The sequence below is a fragment of the Odocoileus virginianus genome, chromosome 11 (genome assembly GCF_023699985.2).
Source record: "Odocoileus virginianus isolate 20LAN1187 ecotype Illinois chromosome 11, Ovbor_1.2, whole genome shotgun sequence".
Lineage (NCBI taxonomy): Eukaryota > Metazoa > Chordata > Mammalia > Artiodactyla > Cervidae > Odocoileus > Odocoileus virginianus.
In genome coordinates, this window is record NC_069684.1 from 14105151 (window position 1) to 14125521 (window position 20371).

At 41.6% G+C, this 20371-nt stretch overlaps 1 protein-coding gene across 1 annotated transcript in view; it reads right to left on the reverse strand.

Moving 5' to 3' along the window:
- The window catches only part of RNF2 (ring finger protein 2), a 37884-nt gene extending 22419 nt beyond the window's left edge, over positions 1–15465 (reverse strand). The window contains exon 1 of the mRNA XM_070473941.1: positions 15275–15465. The gene's annotated coding sequence lies outside the window, so the exon portion shown is untranslated. The remainder of the gene's footprint in view (positions 1–15274) is intronic.
- Positions 15466–20371: the final 4906 nt, after the last annotated feature.

The window sequence follows — 20371 nt, forward strand, 5'->3', positions numbered from 1 at the left end:
CCAATTCATTGGAAAAGACGCTGATGCTAGGAAAGACTGAAGGTAGGAGAAGGGGACAATAGATCAGATGGTTGGATGGCACCACTGACTCAATGGACAGGACTCTGAGTAAGTTCCAGGAGTTGGTGATGGACAGGGAAGCCTGGCTCGCTGCAGTCCATGGGGTCACAAAGAGTCGGACATGACTCAGCAACTGAACTGAACTAATCACAGGGGTGGGCTTCCCAGGGACTCAGCAGTAAAGAGTCCACCTGCCAATGTAAGAGACATAGATTCGATCCCTAAGTCAGGAAGATCCCCTGGAGAAGGAAACGGCAACCCACTCCAGTATTCTTGCCTGGGAAGTCCCATGGACAGAGGAGCCTGGCGGGCTACAGTCCACAGGGTCATAAAAAAGTGAGACACAACTGAGCAACTAAACAAGAATCATAAGTGTCCTTAAAAAAAAAGAGAAGGCAATGTGATGGAGGCAGAGATATAAATCAAAGAAAGAAATCTGAAGATGCTATACTGCTGGCTTGACAACGGAGGAAGAATTTGTGAGCCCAAAGGCAGCTTCTAGAAGCTAAAGAAGAACAGGATTATGAGTTCTCCCCTAGAGCCTCCAGAAGGAACACAGCCCTGCCAACACCTTGATTCCGCAAGACCCACTGTGAACTTCTGGCTGTCGGAACTGTAAAATGACAAAGTTGTGTTATTTTTTGAGCCACCATATTGTGGTAACTTATCATCACAGCAATAGGAAACTAATATACCACCTGAACCCAAATTATCAAGAGGAAGCCAAAGGGAGAGTGGGACAAAGTGAAAAAAATATGAATTTCAGTTAACTTGTCCAATAGTCTTATCTTCTACCAGAAGAAAAGTGATGCACCCACAGTAAAAATAATCTTAATCTAGAGATGTAGTTCTCAAATTTGGTGCATACAGGAACCAAAGAAAGCTTTAACACAATTCTGATACCAAGGTTCCATTCCAGACTAAATGAATTCTCATCTCTGGGGCTCTTGGTATGGTAGAAAGACAACCAGAAGGTTTTTATGCATAGCCAGGGTGGAGAGACCACTGTTCTACCTAAAGACTAGTTTTAAGTGACCCAAGGAAACTTCTGGGATTTCCAAACGGTACAAGTTCCTGAAACTGTCCCCCATGAAGATGTGGTTCACCATTCATTAAATATATGTTTTGCTGACTTTATATTTGCCAGTAAAAAGTTGCCTAGGCAAATTCCTAAAGGCAAAATTACTGGCTCAAATGGCAGGTAACTTTTTTTTATTCAGACAAACACTGCTAAATTGCTAGACCACCGTACCCTTCTACCAATTAAGAATCAGCAACACTTTGTTAAAAAGCATGCTCAGTTTGATAGGTGGAAAATAATACTTCATTGTTGTTTTCATTTGCAAGCTTCAACCATGAGTGAAACTGAGTGCATTTTCATAGCTTTATTGGTCATTTTGGGGGATCTGTCAATTACTTATTCATATTCATTTCTATTAGTTTTTTAAAAGGTAATCTGTAAGAATCTTTTCTGCTAAGGAAATCAACCTTTTGCCTATGTCGTGACTGTTAAATATTTCCCCCAGTTTGTTGCCTTTTGCCTTCAGCTTCTTTAAGCCACAGATTTTATTTTTTATATATCTTTAATGTATTTATCTTTCCCTCTATGGCTTCTTTGGAAAGCTAATCCATACTCTAATATTATAAACAACATCAACCATACACCCACACTTAATTCTACTTCCATAACTTCATATTTTACAAAGGTTGGGACCTTTTCCCCTCCACCCACCCCTAACTGTCCCGGTATCATTTACCGTTTAGTTCATCTCTTCCCCGTTGATGGAAGTTATCATGCTTTTAACTTACAACAAAGATAGGAAAAGGGAAAAAAATGTATATATACATATACCTTTATGTAATATGTATGTGGTTGTACATGAAAAACTGAAGTAAAAGCTTAACACACTTTTTACATAGTCAACATTACTTTCATTTTCCATAAACTTATGGGAATCTGTAAACTCTTTATACCTGAGTCAGGCATTATATTTACTGCTGACGATGTAAACAGTGTCAGAAGCGTTCACTTCAGAGTAACGGCTGTGTCTCTTCCCTTCCCCTCTCCAAAGCAACACAACTGTCACCAGGCGGGCTCCCTCACAAGCCCTGAGGGATAAAGGCCCGCAGCAGTTTTCCCGTCGTTGGACTCACTCTTGCAATATACTTGTTGCCACTAGGTGGAGACAATTTCATAACAGGAAGATTGGTTACTGAAACCAGAGTAGCCACAAATTTTCTACAAATATACACAAATAGTAAAGAAGGTCTGCTTTCAATTTTTGGGTAAACTAAGGCCAGTCATTTTAACTGAGGATCCAGTTTCCTTACTTGTAAATTTAAGAATTTATATTAAGTAATACCAAGAGCCCGAGCTCTAATATTTTATAGATCAAAAGGCTTTCCTAAATGTCGTCTCCCCAGTGGTTCAGCAGTAAAGAATCTGCCTGCCTATGCAGGAGACACAGGAGACGCAGGTTCGATCTCTGAGTCGGGAAGATCCCCTGGAGGAGGAAATGGCAACCCATCCAGTGTTCTTGCCTAGAAAATCCCATGGACAGAGAAGCTTGGCAGGCTACAGTCCAAAGGGTCCTAAAGAGTCAGACTCGACTGAGCAACTAAGTCCGTCCTCTTGGGCTAAGAAGGTATTCTACTTCCAGCAACCTCTTTCAACTTGAGAACTTCACCAACCAACACCAGTCATTTCCTCCAATCTTTTTTTTCAAAGCTGATCAAAAAGAGGTGTATTGTGTATTAAAGTTCACACATCTAGCATTCCAGGTCCCACACAAGGCTTTCTGCACTTCCTCATGTATACTTCTCCACATCCAAATGGCACGCTTGCATACATATTTTAAACAATGAGCTATAGATTTTTCTCTGAACTGGTATCCTTGTGCCAGAAGTTGTACATCTGGAGGGGTTTCTTTGCCTTTTCCCTTGTATTTTTTTTCTTCCTTGCTCCATTTGGTCAGAACCTTCCACTTTTGTTGATTTCCTGAATTCTTAGTTGTCTGGCCCTCAGACAAGACATTGCCTGCACCTGTACTTCAGCTCCTGGCTCTTATCTGCCGGTCTAGATTTTGTAACCCTTCTAAAATTGTATCAACCTCTGCTTGCCTAAGGGGTTCCAAGCCAGCTGCTTCATCCAATTTTTTGAATCTAGTGAACTACTGCCAAACTACTGATTTACTAAGCTCTCAAACTTGGGTACAATCTATGTTCTCAGCCCCGAACATGCACCAACTCTACCACAAACTAACCACATTCTTAGAGAAGGATTAATTTTCATCCTCCCCATGCTTCAAGATCAAGAGACACAACGTACACTGTTAATTTCCTGAGCAGTGCAGAAAAATTCTGAGTTCTTAAATTGAGCAAGAGGAGCTACCAACTTCATTTCACATCCCTACCTAGATTACAGGAAACTGTAAACAGGGCAACATTATTGACGTGTGTAAAGAACTTACTACTGACTGTGGACTATTGCTCTATGCCATCAGCATACATGGTTGGCTCCCAATAAAAATCTGCAGATTTAATGGCAGAAACAGATCAGTATTTCTATCTCTTGAGAGGGAGATGTGAACACAAGGAAAGCATAAAGCAAAGCTTGAAGATTTACAATTTACATATGTTTATCAATAATGCCAAAGCTAAAAGGAGACTTCTAACAACTAATGACTTTTGGTCCAAAACCCCACGTGCCAGAATAGATGTTTAACAACTTTTGAAAACTGGTACACCTCCCTTTCTTGGGAGGAGAAATGCCCATCAAGTGCAGATTCCCACCAGAAGGAGCAGAGATGCTGCTGAACACACTTCAGCAAGTGACAACACAGGAGGTAAGAGCAACAGTCCCTACATCACAGAAAATAGACCAACAGGGTCTACATTTCTCACAAGGGCATACTTTGTTGAAAAATTAGCTGTAGAAAGGGACTGACATAGAAAATAAAAAATCACATTGGGAAAAATAAGAGAGAAAGCTGAAGGCTGATGCCTCCACATTCTCCCAACAGCAACTGGAATAACCCTTTCAGAAAACAGCTAGGCAATTCACCTCCAGAGATACAAAACATTCATATTCTTTCACCCAGTAATCCCAGTCCTAGAAAATAATACTATTAATAATAAAAAGTAACATTTATCACTTTATATGAAATCTTTCTTAATCCTAACAACCCGATGAAACACGTACTATTAATTGCCCTCATTTAATAAATCAAGCTGAAATACAAATAACTAAACAAACAAGTAAGCAACTAGCTTAAAGTTCACAGTGTCAGAGTAAAGACTCAAAAACTCAGGTCTGCTTGACAAAGAAGGTCATGCCCTTAACTATCACACCAATTATTATTCCTACTACAACAGTAAAAATGCCATCAGCACAGACACATCTGCTGCATCATCAACAATGGGAAATTTCTTCAATCATTAAAAATAACCATTAGTCATACTATATGCAATCATTAGTAATACTTATAAGGCAAAGAGATGAAAGAGACCACTAACTTGTAGTTGTGCTACAATTTGTTGTTGTTTGGTCAATCAGTACTGTCGGATTTTTCTGCAACCCCACAGACTGTAGCCCGCCAGGCTTCTCTGTCCATGGAATTTTCCAGGCAACAATACTGGAGTGGGTTGCCATTTCCTTCTCCAGGGGACCTTCCCAATCCAAGGATGGAACCCAGGTCTCCTGCATCTCCTGTATTGGCAGGCAGATTCTTTACTACTGTGCCATCAGGGAAGACCCATGCTATAATTACAGCTACATAAAAGTTAACATTTTACAAGGCAGCATGGAGTTGTCAGGAGCCTGTGGAGAGGGTGTCCCTCCATTTTCCAACTCCTACTACTATTATGACCAAAATACAACAGGCACAGGTTTGAACAGTTTTAAAACAATAGATCAGAGGAGTAAAGAATGTGTTTCTGGTGTCACTTTGGCACACAGGGTAGATCTTCTCCTGCAGAAAAGCAACTACCATGGAAAACAGTAGCAGCCAGACTGGGATTTAGGAAAAACCTCAATTCTCATTGTGGGTTCCTAATACAATTTCAAACTGTAAACTGATTTCTCTTCTGCCCTTATCTCCTGGTTTCTGCAACTTGCATCAAAAAAAAGTTTAAAACCGGTAAAAAGCAGAGCCTGCAGTTTCAGAGTCCGGAGTCTTTGAAGAAAGTCTGAAGAAAAAAGAAACCAGAAACTTTAAGGACAGAGAGATGTGTTACAGCTCTAATAAATCTAAATATTAGCATAATCTCTAGATTCATGAAAGCAGCAAAAATTTGGCATAGCTCAAATATACTACAAATCAACATGACTTTGAGCAAGTCAATATACAGCTTTTAATCTCTTTATCTATAAAATGAGCATGTTTTAGGAAATACATACTTATTTTCAATGTCCATTAGGGCAGAGTTCCTTATTAGCAATTAAAAAATATATTTAAATGTGTATATATTTAAAATGTATAAAAGTATATATACATATATGTCTACTAGGGTAAAGCTAGTTATTAGCAATTAGCCTTCAAAAATCTTTATGTGGGTTCTTCAAATAACCAATATTAAGAAGAGAAAACCATAATAATACTATAATATAAAGCAGCAAAACTCATTGTCTCCTAAGGAAAACTTATTCTATATTAAACAATAAGTGGAAAGCAAAACTATCATTAATTTGATACAACACTGTTTTGGGGCACTTTTTAAAAATAGCTTTCCCTCTACCTCTACTTTTTAAACAAAATCCTGTAAGTCCATGGCCCTTGCTTAATTTTTCTGAGTCTACATGCCCCTTGAGAATCTGATGAAAGCTAGAATTCTTATCTTGGGGGAGAAAATACAAAGATAAAAAATACAAAAGAACACACATACAAAATCTCAGAGTATTCATGGATCCTTAAGAGATATCTGGACTGGAGGCCAAGAACACTTGCCCCACACTAAGAGTTCCAAATCTGAAACAAAGAAACAATTACCTTCTCTTTTTCTCAGCTTTCTTCAGCTGTACTACACAATAAGCTGTTGCCAACAATGATGCATTTATTCTAAGCAAAAATAGAGAAACAGGACCTAATCAAACTTACACGCTTTTGCACCACAAAAGAAACCATAAACAAAATGAAAAGACAATCTATGGAATGGCAGAAAGTATTTCCAAATGATGCGATTGACAAGGGATTACTTACCAAAACATACAAATAGCTCATCCAGCTCAACCACAACAACAAAAAACCAAAAACCAAACAACCCAATTGAAAAATAGGCAAATTACTGAAATAGCCATTTCTCCAAAGAAGACATACAGATGGCCAACAACCATATAAAAAGATATTCAACATCACTAATTATTAGAAGAAACGCAAATCAAAACTATAAAAGGCACTGTCTTACTCCAGCCAGAATGGCCATGATCAAAGTAAACAACAAATGCTGAAGGGGATGTAGAGCAAAGGAAGTTCCTACGCTCTCGGTGAGAATGCAAGCTGGTGCAGCCATTATGTAAACAGCATGGCTGTTCCTCAAAGGACTTAAAACTGAGTTGCCATATGATCCAGCAATCCCAGTCTTGGGCACATATCCAGACAAAACTATAATTTGAAACAATACATGCACCCCTCAATTCACAGCAGCATAGCTTACAACAGCCAAGACACGGAGGCAAACTAAGTGTCTCTGACAGATGGACGGATAAAGATGTGCTCATGTATACAACTCAACCATAGAAAGGACTTCAGTAACGCCATGTGCAGCAATACGGACAGACCCAGAGACTCGTACTAAATGAAGTCAAGTCAGAAAGAGAAGGACGGATCCGTATAATGTCCCTTATATCTGTAATCTACAATATGACACAAATGCACCTATCGATAATACAGAAACAGATGTGACGAAGAGACCTGTGGTTGCCAAGGGGGAGGGGTATAAGGGAGGGAACGACTAGGAATTTGGGGTTAGCACGTGCAAACTAGTATACACTGCATGGATAAACAACGAGGTCCTACTGCATAGCACAGGGAACTCTATGCACTATCCCGTGACAAGCCGCATGGTAAAGAATGTACGGATGCCCATGACTGAATCTCTGCACTGTGCAGCAGAAGACAACACAACACTGTGAGTTAACTGTGTGTCGCTGGGTGCTGAACGCACTTGCTCGGTCGTGTCCAGTGTCTTGCGGACCCATGTACTACAGCCGGCCAGGCTCCTCTGTCCATGGGATTTTTCAAGCAAGTGGGCTGGAGTGGGTTCGAATTTCCTGCTCCAGGGGATCTTCCTGACCCAGGGATCGAACCTGTGTCTCCTGGGTCTCCTGCACTGGCAGGCAAATTCTTTACTACCTGCACTACCAGGAAACTTCATTTTTTTTTTTTTTTTTAAAGACAGGTTTGTTCTTACAAAGATAAACTATGGAGACAACAGGTGCTACTTGTTAAATACTTCCATCTGGCTGCCTCAGTGAAGGTTGTACTTCCTACCATCAACATCAGTACAAAGCTAAAAGGAACCTTAGAATCCAACCACAAGGAAATGGATAAATACACCATGGTACATCCACTTGAAATATCACTCAATCACCAAAAATGTTACCAAGCTGATTATGGATTAGAAAATGTTAGTAATATCTAAAGGCAGACTTTAAAATACACATAAATTTAGACTTATATAAAAAACAGTTAAAACTATGTTTTAAAAAGCCCAAAGCTAAAATTTATTTATATAGGGAAATACATCGAAATTTAACAGCAATTAAAATTGAATACTGAAAACATGATTTTTCCAGTTCTTAAATTTTCCAATATTAAAAAAATTTTCAAACTAATAAACTGACAAATGAAAATTATTACACTGGTTAAAAGACAACATCGATTTTTCCCCATTCTTAGCTCTTAATTACTTTTAAAAGGACTGAGCAACATATTGCACATAGGAATTAAAACTAAAAACAATCCATTTAAGAAGTGATGACAGCTTATGAACTCTGTGAAACTTCAAAGGTTTCAGAATAAAATTAATTGACATTAATAATCATGTTACTTAAATTATACAAAACTGTAACATTAGTTTTTCAAATGTTATAGAGACTTCTGGGGAAAAAATATTTCAGGAGACTAAACTATGGTGTCTCAGATGGTAAAGCATCTGCTTGCAATGCAGGCGACCCAGGTTCAATCCCTGGGTTAGGAAGATCACCTGGAGAAGGAAATGGCAACCCACTCCAGTACTCTTGCCTGCAAAATCCCATGGACAGAGGGGCCTGGTGGGCTACAGTCCATGGGATCGCAAAAAGTCGAACACGACTGAGCGACTTCACTGTTTTTTAAACTATGATAAATTATGACTGGTTAACTCAAATTAGTAAATGAGATCCACATCTGCAGACAAACATAATCGATTACAACATTCAGTCAGTCAGTCAGTTCAGTTGCTCAGTCGTGTCCGACTCTTTGCAACCCCATGAATCGCAACACACCAGGCCTCCCTGTCCATCACCAACTCCCAGAGATTACTCAAACTCATGCCCATCGAGTTGGTGATGCCATCCAGCCATCTCATCCTATGTCGTCCCCTTCTCCTCCTGCCCCCAATCACTCCCAGCATCAGGGTCTTTTCCAATGAGTCAACTCTTCGCATGAGGTGGCCCAAGTATTGGAGTTTCAGCTTCAGCATCAGTCCCTCCAATGAACACCCAGGACTGATCTCCTTTAGGATGGACTAGTTGGATCTCCTTGCAGTCCAAGGGGCTCTCAAGAGTCTTCTCCAACACCACAGTTCAAAAGCATCACTAGTAATGGAGAAATCTAGTCTTAATAGACAATACTCAACTATCAATATCCTAGAATCTTTAACATGTTACCATTACTTTACAATTTAGAAGAGGAAATATTCCTAGAGGACAGTACCTCACAAAAAATAAAAAAAGCTATTAAAAAAAAAACTTTCCACTAATTCACCAAGGCATGTTTTCTTCACAAATATGTCAATTAAAACTTTGAAGATCAAGGATAAGAGCGTAAGTTCATTAAAACTAAACAACAGATACAATTTCTAATCCTGCTAAATGTATTTTTAAAAGTACAGAGATTTTTCTCTAAGTGATATTATAAAACAAAAATAGGTAGTTCCCAGTAAAAATAGTAATAGCATCTATTTCTTCTATTCCCTCAGGCCCCTGTCATTTAAACAATCTATGAAGTGGTAGTTTTGGTCCTAGGTGTATAAATTTCGGGTATCGTCTCATAAGATATTTAGTCCTGGTGAAAAGAAATTAATGAAGCACACCAACCTTGACAGACAGTTACTTGAGGAGATTGAGAATACCACACAATCGACCAGACTTGGGGAAAGTAATGTTACAGGACACCCACAACTCCTCCTATACCCCATATTTTCACTCTAACAATGTTCTTTTAAATATGGAGACTCAAAAAATAAAAAAATAAAAATAAATATGGAGACTCAAAAACTTGAAAGTAGACACACAACTATTTCCAAGATCCATGTCACAGATCACTCTCTCTCTCTCTTTCAAGATCCATGCCACAGATCAATCTCTCTTTCTTTACATATATCCTCTTATATTTACGACGCTCTTTGTGGTTTACCCCTTTTTACCTACATTACCTCTTATATCTTTACAAATAACCTCCAAGTGCAATGGGGTTGCAGCTTTTTTATTATTATTTTTATAGAAAAGAAAACAGACAGGCCAAGAAGCTTGCTAGTAGTGGAACCAGGCCTAGAAACCAAGTCTCCTGCTTTCAATTCTGAAGCGCCTTCTTCCATGCACAACACTACCCCTCTGTAATACAGGAAAGCCTTCCATAAAACATTTGGCTGGCTTCCAAGATAGCGGTCCCAGGCTGAATTAGACTCTATATAGTAAATAGTATAAATAGTGAGGGTTTAATGCAATTACTGGCATAGAGGCATACATCTTTTTATAAGTGAAAAATCAGTTGGTTTTAAGTTAAATCAACATAGTCTGCGTATGGTGGGGGAAACAAGTAGAATACTTCTAAAAACAAGTCAAAATGAAGTATGCATATCTGCACGTTTTACAACAGCTAACAGAGGCAGCATAATCAACACGCGGAGTAGAAAAAAGAAAACAGTGGACAACTAAAAAGAATAATGTAAAAAGAAACTGCACAATGCTTTTATATTTAGGAAATAAGATGAGGGGCTTGTCTTTTCTTCCTCCCTCCATCCTGAAATGATGGAAATTTTAGAACATACATTAGGCTATAAAATAATAAGAGAAGTAGAAGAGGATTTTATTTAGTAGCCATCAAACGAAATCCCTACCAAAACAGCTGGCTCTGGAATATAACACATCAAAAATCCAAAGTCCTATTTCTAGTACAGTTACTGGTAGTACACAGCTTATATGAACCAATTATTTTAAGCTTTCAATTCTCACATCTATAAAATCATAACACTATAGCCACACTATTTGCTCACGACCTTGGAAGGAGGAAACAATGTCTACAAAGGTGATGAGCAATACTCTAATCCCCATTATCCACTGCAAAAATAACTATTTCTCAAACATCTTCTAGGTGTGAAGTACTAAGCTAGGCTATAAGTGCAGAGAAATGATGGTCTTTATAATCTAAAAAAATAAAGCAAAGAGAAATACTTAACTAAAGACAATAACTGCATGATAAAATTAAGGCGTCTCAGAGAATTTGCTTTCATAGGACATCAAACAGAATGAACTTGGGTTTGATCAAGACACCAAACAAAACAGTGGTCATTAGGTTTAGCTGGGAAAAGAGGAAAGTAGGTTGCTTGTCCTTTGGATTCCCAAAGCACATCATTTATGTATTATTGCATTTAACACTCTGTACAGTAGTTTGTCATGCCCACTTAGATTGTGAATTCCTCAAGGACAGAAACCTTATTCAATTCACTTTTATATTCCTAATCCCTAGCAGAGGCTCTGGCACACAGAAGATAATCAATAAATGTTTTTTAAACAGGCGAGGTAAGGACAGGATTCCCTATCTAAATTATTTTAATCTATATTACGTGTCCAGGTCATTTACTCCTTGTCTCTCAACTCCAAAATCACCACTCGACACTGCTCTGTGGTGCTGGGCTGAGACTGTGCAACTGTCTTTCACCAACTCTTCTGCCAGGGGAGGCCCGTGTTAGGCTTTGCCAATGGAGGTAAGAAAGCAGTAAAAGGGCTGAGGGGACCTCCTCCTAGTCACTGGCAGCAACAACTGGTTCCAGCCTCCAGCTTCTTTCGGTATTCCCCAGAACTAGCCTAATCAGCAGCTCAACAAGGCTGACCTCAAAAGTTCAGAACTAGGCCAATAGAACCTCTTCTCTGAGCTCTCTGACTGATTATTATAATGTTCTCTTTCTGCTTTTATATTCATCTAACCATCTCCCTGTATTAAATGCCTTCTGTTCAAACCCCTATTGAACTTTCTATTTTATCTATTGGACACTAATACCCTGTTCTTCTAACTGCTCTCCTCTGAGATATCTTGCTGCTTTATTAAAGGGGAAAGTAAAGGAACTTTGAAATTATTCCTACACATAAAATATATTTTTGCAAGAATAATGCCAAACCCTTTAAATCTGTGTGTTACGCTGCAACACAAGTATCACTTAACTTTTGCAATTTAAACTACTGCTCTCTCAGTAGAGCACAAGCATCCTAGAAAAAAATGAGAGTACAGCTGATCTGCGACTCCTCGGGGGTTTCAGCTCCCACAAGCCTCTCCTAGCCATGAGCATGACGACATGCTGAATATGGTTCTTAAACTTAAGTTGTTGGGTTTTTTTTTTTTTTTTTTGCTGTGTTCAACATGGCCCATAATGCAGGTTGACTACTTCATCTAGTGTTCAACAAAAGAAACAGCAATCTGTTCCAACACTAAAGCTGAACTGAACTTACTGGTATGTTCTTCCCATCCTGAGAGATTTCAAGCATAATTTTTTATTATATGTGATTTTCATTTTACACATTGACTTTAGAAGCAAACTTCTTCATAAAATACAACTCCACGCTTACAGCAGAGACACAGAAAGAAATACCTCCTGCAGGAGAGCCCCAAATCAATACAACTGTTGAAAACAAATGACCAAAATGCTTTGATAGTTTTATATGGTTTGTTACTTCATTTAGTAAGATGTCCTCACTAGACAATTTAATCTGAGGTTAATTTCAAAGATAACTTTTCATTATTGTACTTAATAAACTGAATTCTTAAAATTACAACAAAATGGCAGATAGTAGAGAAAAGGCAAATTCAAGCATAAGAATCTTTCTCAGAATTCTTGGTAATGTATTTACATAGCTCCTGAGCATCCAAAAAAAGTATCACTAGGCCCAGATATATTAGTCCACTTCGGCTGCCTAATAACCGTAAGACCAAAGAGAAGTGAAAAAAATTTTAAACTTGAAATCTCCACTGGAATTCCTCCAGACAGCATAAAAATGGAGAGTGGGCCACCTGCCCCCTTAGGACCTATAAAATCGGGGACTCATCACCTAGCTCCTGCCTATGGACATAACACTAGTTGCTATGAAACTGCCAAAAGTTTTGTTACCACAGTCAGTGTATCTATGTAAAATCAACCAAGCTCTATGCCTAACAAGGGACACCAGAGGACCTGTTTGAACCATTAGGTAGAAAAAATGAAAAATCTGACAGGGGAACAGACAGGATATCTCAACCTACGGAGAACAGACAGGGTAAATTTTAGTGTACCTCTGTACTCAAATTATATCAGGCTCTACTCATTTCAAAGCAAATAATCATTCAATACGTTACTATAACAACTTATTGATGTAAGCTTTCAGAGATGGAAAAAAAACAGGAAATTAAATAACTAGTGTCTGACAACAAGGTCTGTCTTCCACAACATGTCTAACAAATAACACTAATTAAAAATCGAGTGTAGATCTGTCCACCGGCAGTCTATATAATCTTACAGTGTTTTCCCTTTTTTAAAAACTGTAAACTGTGATGCATTGTCTAGTTTCCCCAGATTTAACAAGCGAGTGGAAACAAAATTCTGAATGCTTTAAGTCATCCCAGAAATGCAGCCATGATTTTAATAAAGTGCTTTTTAATGTTAGCTTACTTCTCTCGCTGGAAGGAATTATGCTTCTGTGCCAATGTATAGAAATGAACCTGTCACTGAAACATCTGGTTATATATTATTCATTAGACATATATCACCTTTACTCCAAAGACTGCATAATATAAACACAAACCACGAATAAATCAAATTAAAGAGACAGACCTGACATCACATACTGAAGGTCAGTGACAGACAAATGAAATTCCAAAGACGTTTGCTGATCTGCTCCGTATTTCTCTGCTCACAAAGCTGGGAGCTAGCAGTCTTGAGAGTTCCACACAGGCAGAGGAAAAACTCAAAATTCTCAGCCTGTTGAATGTCTGCATTGTCTACATTATGTTAATGGCTCTAATTTGAAATTTTTCTATGCAGCACATTTGAGAACCATCAGCATATTTTTCTAATACTCAAGCCCACTAGCCTACTCTGGCAGTTGTCCTTCATAAATTCTCCATTTCACTCTCACACCTACTATAATTAACCTCAAATGTGTATTCCACAAAGGTATCACCAATCCTTAGAAAAAGTAAGAGGCCATATTTGCTGTGCTAGCCTTGGAAAATGAAGTCTTACATGCCCATTGTTTTATTTAAAATTACGTTAAACGTACAAACAAGATTTTTTAAAAATACCTGTTGATGGTGACAAGTAGAAATTCTGGGGGGAAAAGGGAATAACTAAGAGTCATATTGCTGCCATTTAAATTCTTGATAAATCAAAGGATGAAATAGCGACTTTAAAAACGCCAAGTTCTACTACCAACCTGAGTTATTAAAATATTCAAAAACTACACTCTTTTGCAAGTGAGCAAAGTAGAGTCTGCCAATTACACCAAGTATTCTAGCTGATCATCGTGGAACTACCAAAAGTAGATTATGCAATGCAAATCACACATAATTAGTTTTCAACATAATTCTCAGTCTAAAACACTGAAATCATGTCTCAATTTTTTTTAATTTTTAAAAGAAATTAAGCATATTACGAGAAGACCGAATGCAAACCCACCCTGTTCACAGCAAACCAATCTTTACACACCTCCGAGGAACCTGACATTCCCAAACCATTTAACCACGTTAAAGGCATACAGTCTCTAAAACTTCGGGGAGTCAGGCAGTAGGAACCCAAAAAAGCTTTCAAGGAGATAAGCCTGCAACTGGTCTTCGGGTCCCCCCAAAATAATCGGAAGGAGCCTCAAAGTTTTAGATCAATTTTTTTCACTAATAGTAGCTCTGGGCGCAGGGAGACGACTTCCCTAGGAGGGAAACGATCCTGACAACCCGGACGAGGGCTCCCCGGCGACACTCGGGGCCAAAGCCCTCGGCGAACACGACGGGGTTCAAAAATGCGAAGCTTCCCTGAGGAACAAACCCAGACGCCCCCTCCCCCCACGACTCCTCCGGGGCACCCTCGCGGGTTTGAGAGCGCAGCAACAGATACTCCCAGCAGGCAGGCGGCACTCCAGGAATGCTTTCACCAGGAGGGGTCTCCCCGCCGCCTACAGGGAACCCCGACGCCAAGGAGCGCCTCGACAAGCCAACCCCGACTCCAGCACCCCGGGGGGGAGAGCGGGCTAGGCGCACAAAGCGCCCCTACCCCACCCTCACAGTGCGGACACACACACCACACACACCCCCGGGCCGCGAGGGGGAAAGACCAAGGGGGTAAAATCCTGCATTCCACGCGGTTCGTCTCCGGAGGGGCCGCGGAGAGGCTAGGGGCCCCCCCGGCCCGGGGAGGCGACGGGGCGCCGCAGCGCAGCCCCGGCCTCCGCGCAGCGCGAGCGGCTCGCACGAAGGAAGGAATCCCCGAGCTTTGCCCACGGGGGGGGGGGTCCTCCTCAAGCCGGACTCCCACCCCCGCCAAGACCCTAGAAGAAACGGGAACAATGAGAAGCCGCCTTCCCCCGCCATCCCCGCCCCGAGAGCGGCCGGGGGCGGCGGCGCCATCTCCGCTCACACCCCCGCGGATACACACACCCGCCCCCCCTCAGCTCCGGCCCCGGCGCGGCCGTCCGCGGCCCGCAGCCCCGCCGAGCTGTCGCACGGCCGAGCCCGCCGCGCCCGCGCCCCCTCGCCTCCCCGCGCGTCCCTCGCCTCACCGGCTCCTGCCCCAACCCGGGGCTCCGCGGGCCGCGTCCGGAGCGAGACTCGGGCACAAGCCGCCGGCGCCGCCGCACAATATGGCGAGCCTCGGCTTCCGCAATGGAGCTCGGGAAATACAACAGGGGCCGCTCAATATTCATGAGAGACCGAGGGGAAGCCGGCTTGGCCGGCGCGGCGGGGAGGGCGGGAAGGAGCGGGCGGGCGGGCGAGGGGGCGGAGGCGCGGGACGGGGACGTGCACGGCGCGGGGAGGCCCGCGGCGCGAGGGGAGGGGGCGCCGCCGCGTGCTGCCGGGAGGGCCAGAGCCGCTGCCCCGCCCCGGGCCGCCCGGCTCCGCCCCCCGGCGCCCTCCGCGGGGCGACGCGGCCCCCGGGCAACGCCCGGATGACGGCGGCGCCACCTCGTTCTTGGCGTTCTGTCTGCTGCGCTCTCCTGCCCCTGCCTGCGCCCCTCAAGGCGCCTCCCTGGCCCGCTGCTGGGGTTCGCGCTCGGACTCCTGCTCTCGCCCGCGACTGCCACCCATCCCACCCGGTAGACGTCCTCGTCAGGCTTTCATCTCTAGAAGTTCACCTGAACTTCGGCACTCTGCCTTCCCCACCCCACGGCAACGCTCACACACACTTTCCGTCCTTGCAGAGTGAACCAGCAAGACCCAGTTCCAGGGAAAACGACCTTCAGTGCTAAGCGTATATTCTTGGACGTCTGTAAGCGTCCTCCTGGTTCTCATCGGTTTACTTACTTACCTTGCGGCTGTTGCAATCCTTCCTCAGCCCCTCCCAGAATTAGCTTCTGAGTTTGAGAATAAGTGGTAGCTGTAATAGATGTAGTCGTTACCTAAAACACAATCAGTCTACCACCAAGTATATAAAATGTGAATACATTAAGCTACAAGCTGAAGTAACTGAAAGAGTTCCTGATCACAAGATGTACTATTGGTGAGATGATCTGTTCTCTTGAAAAATAACCAACAATTTCAGGTAGTAAACGGAAGGCATGTGGGACACAAAGGAAGGGAACGCACTGAGAATTGGGCAAGCTAGGTTTATAGCCTCCAATGTGCCTCTAACTGTGTGACTTCACTAAAGTACTTAATTGTCCTGGACTTTACTTTCCTCACTTGCAGAATGAGAGGATTGTGTTGAATGATTCTTAGGTCTTTTCTATCTTTTGAACTCTCTAAACTCTACAAGCAATGCCAAATAAATGATATGAAGTTACGTAAGATTTTGGGAGAGAAAATGCTCGATTCTAGCTGGTGTGTTAGCGGAGATTTCCTGAGGAGCTCGGAGTTGAGTAGGACTGTGAGGGATAGCTTTGGATAGGTAGAAAGAAGACAGGCGTTAAAATATTTAAGACAACACATCATTTGCCCTACCTAACAATCCATTAAGATCAACAAGAGCAAAACCAGGGACTTAAAACTTTCCCTTACTATCTAAGGCTTTAAATAAGAAATGACAGTTCTCAGACGCTATAAACCCTTCAAGGTTAAGCTGTTTTTCCAATGTGGAACAAAAAGAAAAGAAAATCAGGAATGCTCCTGCTTCTCCCTTCCTGTAAGGGTTCACTTTTTACAGAGAATGCAGTTGCAGAAGTGTCTCCCTTCTTTGTTCACAGCTGCGTGTGTCATCGCATTAATGCTGTTCATAATTCAGACCGTTTTACTCTAGTGAAAATGCATATGAAAATAATATGTGGTGAGGTTATGATATTGAGAAAAAAACTATTTGTAAAAAAAAAACAGGAATTTTATGGATAAAAGCTAAAATAGTACTTTTAAAAGATTGACAAGAGAATTAGTAGAAAAATGGAAAAGTTATGGGATATCTGGATTAAATGTGATTAATAAGCTAGACCTCAGGCTAGCATCTTTAATTTGAAAGACACTGCTGACAGATTAATGGAGCTGGTATTATCTATTTTATCTCTTTCTCAAAAACTTGGACTGAGAGTGTTATGGATGTCCCCTGACTACATTCATCAGGAAAGGCTATGTTACGGTACAGTAGCAGACAGCTCATCTCCCAAATCTTCATGCCTCGCACACCAAAAGTTTATTGCCTGTTCGTGCTTCTTGTGAATCGAGCTTATTCTATTCCAGTCACTCTAGGAACCAGATTGGCAGAGGGCTCACCCAGAACACTGCAACTGAGTCTCTGTGGCAGAGGAAGAAAGTGTTTGAAGAATTCCTATGAACTTTTCACATCCTTAGGTGGGGAAGCAAACAGATCCCTGATCAAACATCATGGCCAAAACTAGTTACATAGCCTCCATCTTCACAGGGACTGAGTCCTTAAACTGAGGCTGAACCAAGTTCAGGACAGGTGGTGATATTGGTGAACAATACTAATGTCAGTCACCCTGGAGCCCACCAGTTAGTTTCTAGATATTATGAAAAAGCTCTTAAGTTTTATTTCATAACACTGGCTCTCTTGAATGCCTTCAAGAAAGGTATGTTTTTGAAAAAACAAAACAAAAAAAAACTTCACTGTACTTTTTAAAAGTTGGCTATCACATAAACAGAATGCACTTTCCATCTTTATTCCCCCTTTTTAAATTGTATTGTACATTAAATCAATGTCAAGTCCGTAGTCAGTCTATCAATAGTGATTTGACATATCCAGCCTACGTTCTTTTTGCTATATTTTGACCTGACATGAGGGTCACCACCCTCTAAAACATTTCCTATTAACACTCTACCCTCTTGTTAAAGTAGTAATTATGTTTTAACCAGGAAGAGACTAAATTAATACTATATAATGCAAGTATTTTAGGTGGATGACTAGATGACTTCTAGTTAGAAAGTTTCTTTTCCCTCATAACTTCAAAAGTAGTACCCTGTTAGTCACATGGTGAATTGGGTAGACATCTCCGATCACACGAGTCACCTCTTTCCTGGTTTTCTGTTATGGTGATACTACAAAATGAGATTCAGCTTGGCCAACTTTTGGTGAGCATCTACTATGTGCTAATACTTTGCCAAGTGCTTGAAATAAAGATATTAATATAACTAGGATACAAGTTCCTTGGGAGCAGAAATCTTATTTAATGGAAAAAAGTGTATACCTAGCACGATGTTTGGCATATAGTAAATGCTGAATAAATAGGCATTAAGAGAATGAAAGACTGGGAATCTTTGATCCCAGTGTGTATATGAAGTAGAATAGTTCATATGATCTTGGTATGTCTCACTTTACTTGCATAAAAGCAGATATTTTTTTATCAGAATTGCATTTAGTCCCCTAGAGGCTTTCTCTACTTAGATAGTTTGTCTTAAATGGAAATTCACTCCTGCCTATTCTATATCCACCCCATGGACTTCTTTTCAGCTGTGCTCCAGATATCGAATTGTTACCTGCTTATCTGAGATGAAGATTGCAGTCCATCAGCATTTTGTTAATAAGAAGCTATAGGGACTTCCCTGGTGATCCAGTGGCTAAGAATACACCTTGCATTGCAGGAGATGTGGGTTCAATCCCTGGTCAGGGAACTAAGATTCCACATGCTGCAGAGCAGCTCAGCACATGAGCTGTGATGCTGAGCCCAGGTGCCACGACTAGAGTCTGAATGCAACAAAGATCCCACATGGTACAACAAAGACCTAACGCATCCAGGTGAATAAATGTTTTTACAAAATATGTGCTTGATTGCACTTTTACAGTCATTATTTCACTGACTCTTCAGAACAATTCTCCAAGGTATTATTCCTACTTCACAGAAGAGGAAAATGTTGCTTCTGTGATTAACTAACTCTCCCAAACATTGAGCTCATAAGCAGCAGAGCAGAGACTCACAGCTGGGCATCCGAATCCAGGTCCAGGCTGCACTCCATGATGCCACCTATGCCTTCCCTCTTTGTGCTACATACACAGCTCCAGGGTTTTTCTTCTTTCTAATGGGTAAGCAGGCTGAGACAAACACCTCCATGACATGCTCTCAACACTGGTGTTTATTCCTAGTGTTTAATCATCAGTGTGGTTCATTTTAAAGAAGCTAGAGACAATGCTCTATATAATAGTATATGAACCAGACCTGTTGACAGAAAACCATCAGGTTTTTTTGTTTTTGTTTTCTTAGAAAAGTTACATAAGAAAACAAACTAAAACTAAAAGGGAGGTTGAAGGACTGGACTATATTGGGATTTAATCACTATAAGAAAACAAAAGCAAAACCTGAATCTGCCTGCCAGCGCAGGAGATGCAAGAGATGCTGGTTGGATCCCTGGGTCAGGAAGATCCCCTGGAGGAGGGCATGGCAACCCACTCCAGTATTCTTACCTGAAGAATCCCATGGACAGAGGAGCCTGGCAGCAACAGTCCTACTGCTGCTGCTGCTGCTAAGTCACTTCAATCGTGTCCAACTCTGTGCGACCCCATAGACGGCAGCCCACCAGGCTCCCCTGTCCCTGGGATTCTCCAGGCAAGAACACTGGAGTGTTGCCATTTCCTTTTCCAGTCCATGAAAGTGTAAGTCGCTCAGTCGTGTCCAACTCTTTGGAACCCCATGGACTATAGCCTACCAGGCTCCTCCATCCATGGGATTCTCCTGGCAAGAATACTAGAGTGGGTTGCCATTTCCTTCTCCCGGCAACAGTCCATGGGGCCGCAAAGACTCAGACACAACTGAGCAACTGAGCGCACATAAATTCAGTTCAGTTCAGTTCAGTCGCTCAGTCGTGTCCGACTCTTTGCAACCCCATGAATCACAGCACACCAGGCCTCCCTGTCCATCACCAACTCTCGGAGTCTACCCAAACCCATGTCCATCAAGTCGGTGATACCATCCAGCTATCTCATCCTCTGTTGTCCCCTTCTCCTCCTACCCACAATCCCTCCCAGCATCAGGGTCTTTTCCAATGAGTCAACTCTTCGCATAAGGTGGCCAAAGTACTGGAGTTTCAGCTTCAGCATCAGTGCTTCCAATGAACACCCAGGACGCACACACATACACATACACATGCACATACATAATATAATTTTCAAGGGATTCCCTGGTGGCTTAGAAGTAAAGAATTCGCCTGCCAATGCAAGAGATGCCTGTTCAGTCCCTGAGTTGGTTACATCCCCTGGAGAAGGAAATGGCAACGCACTCTAG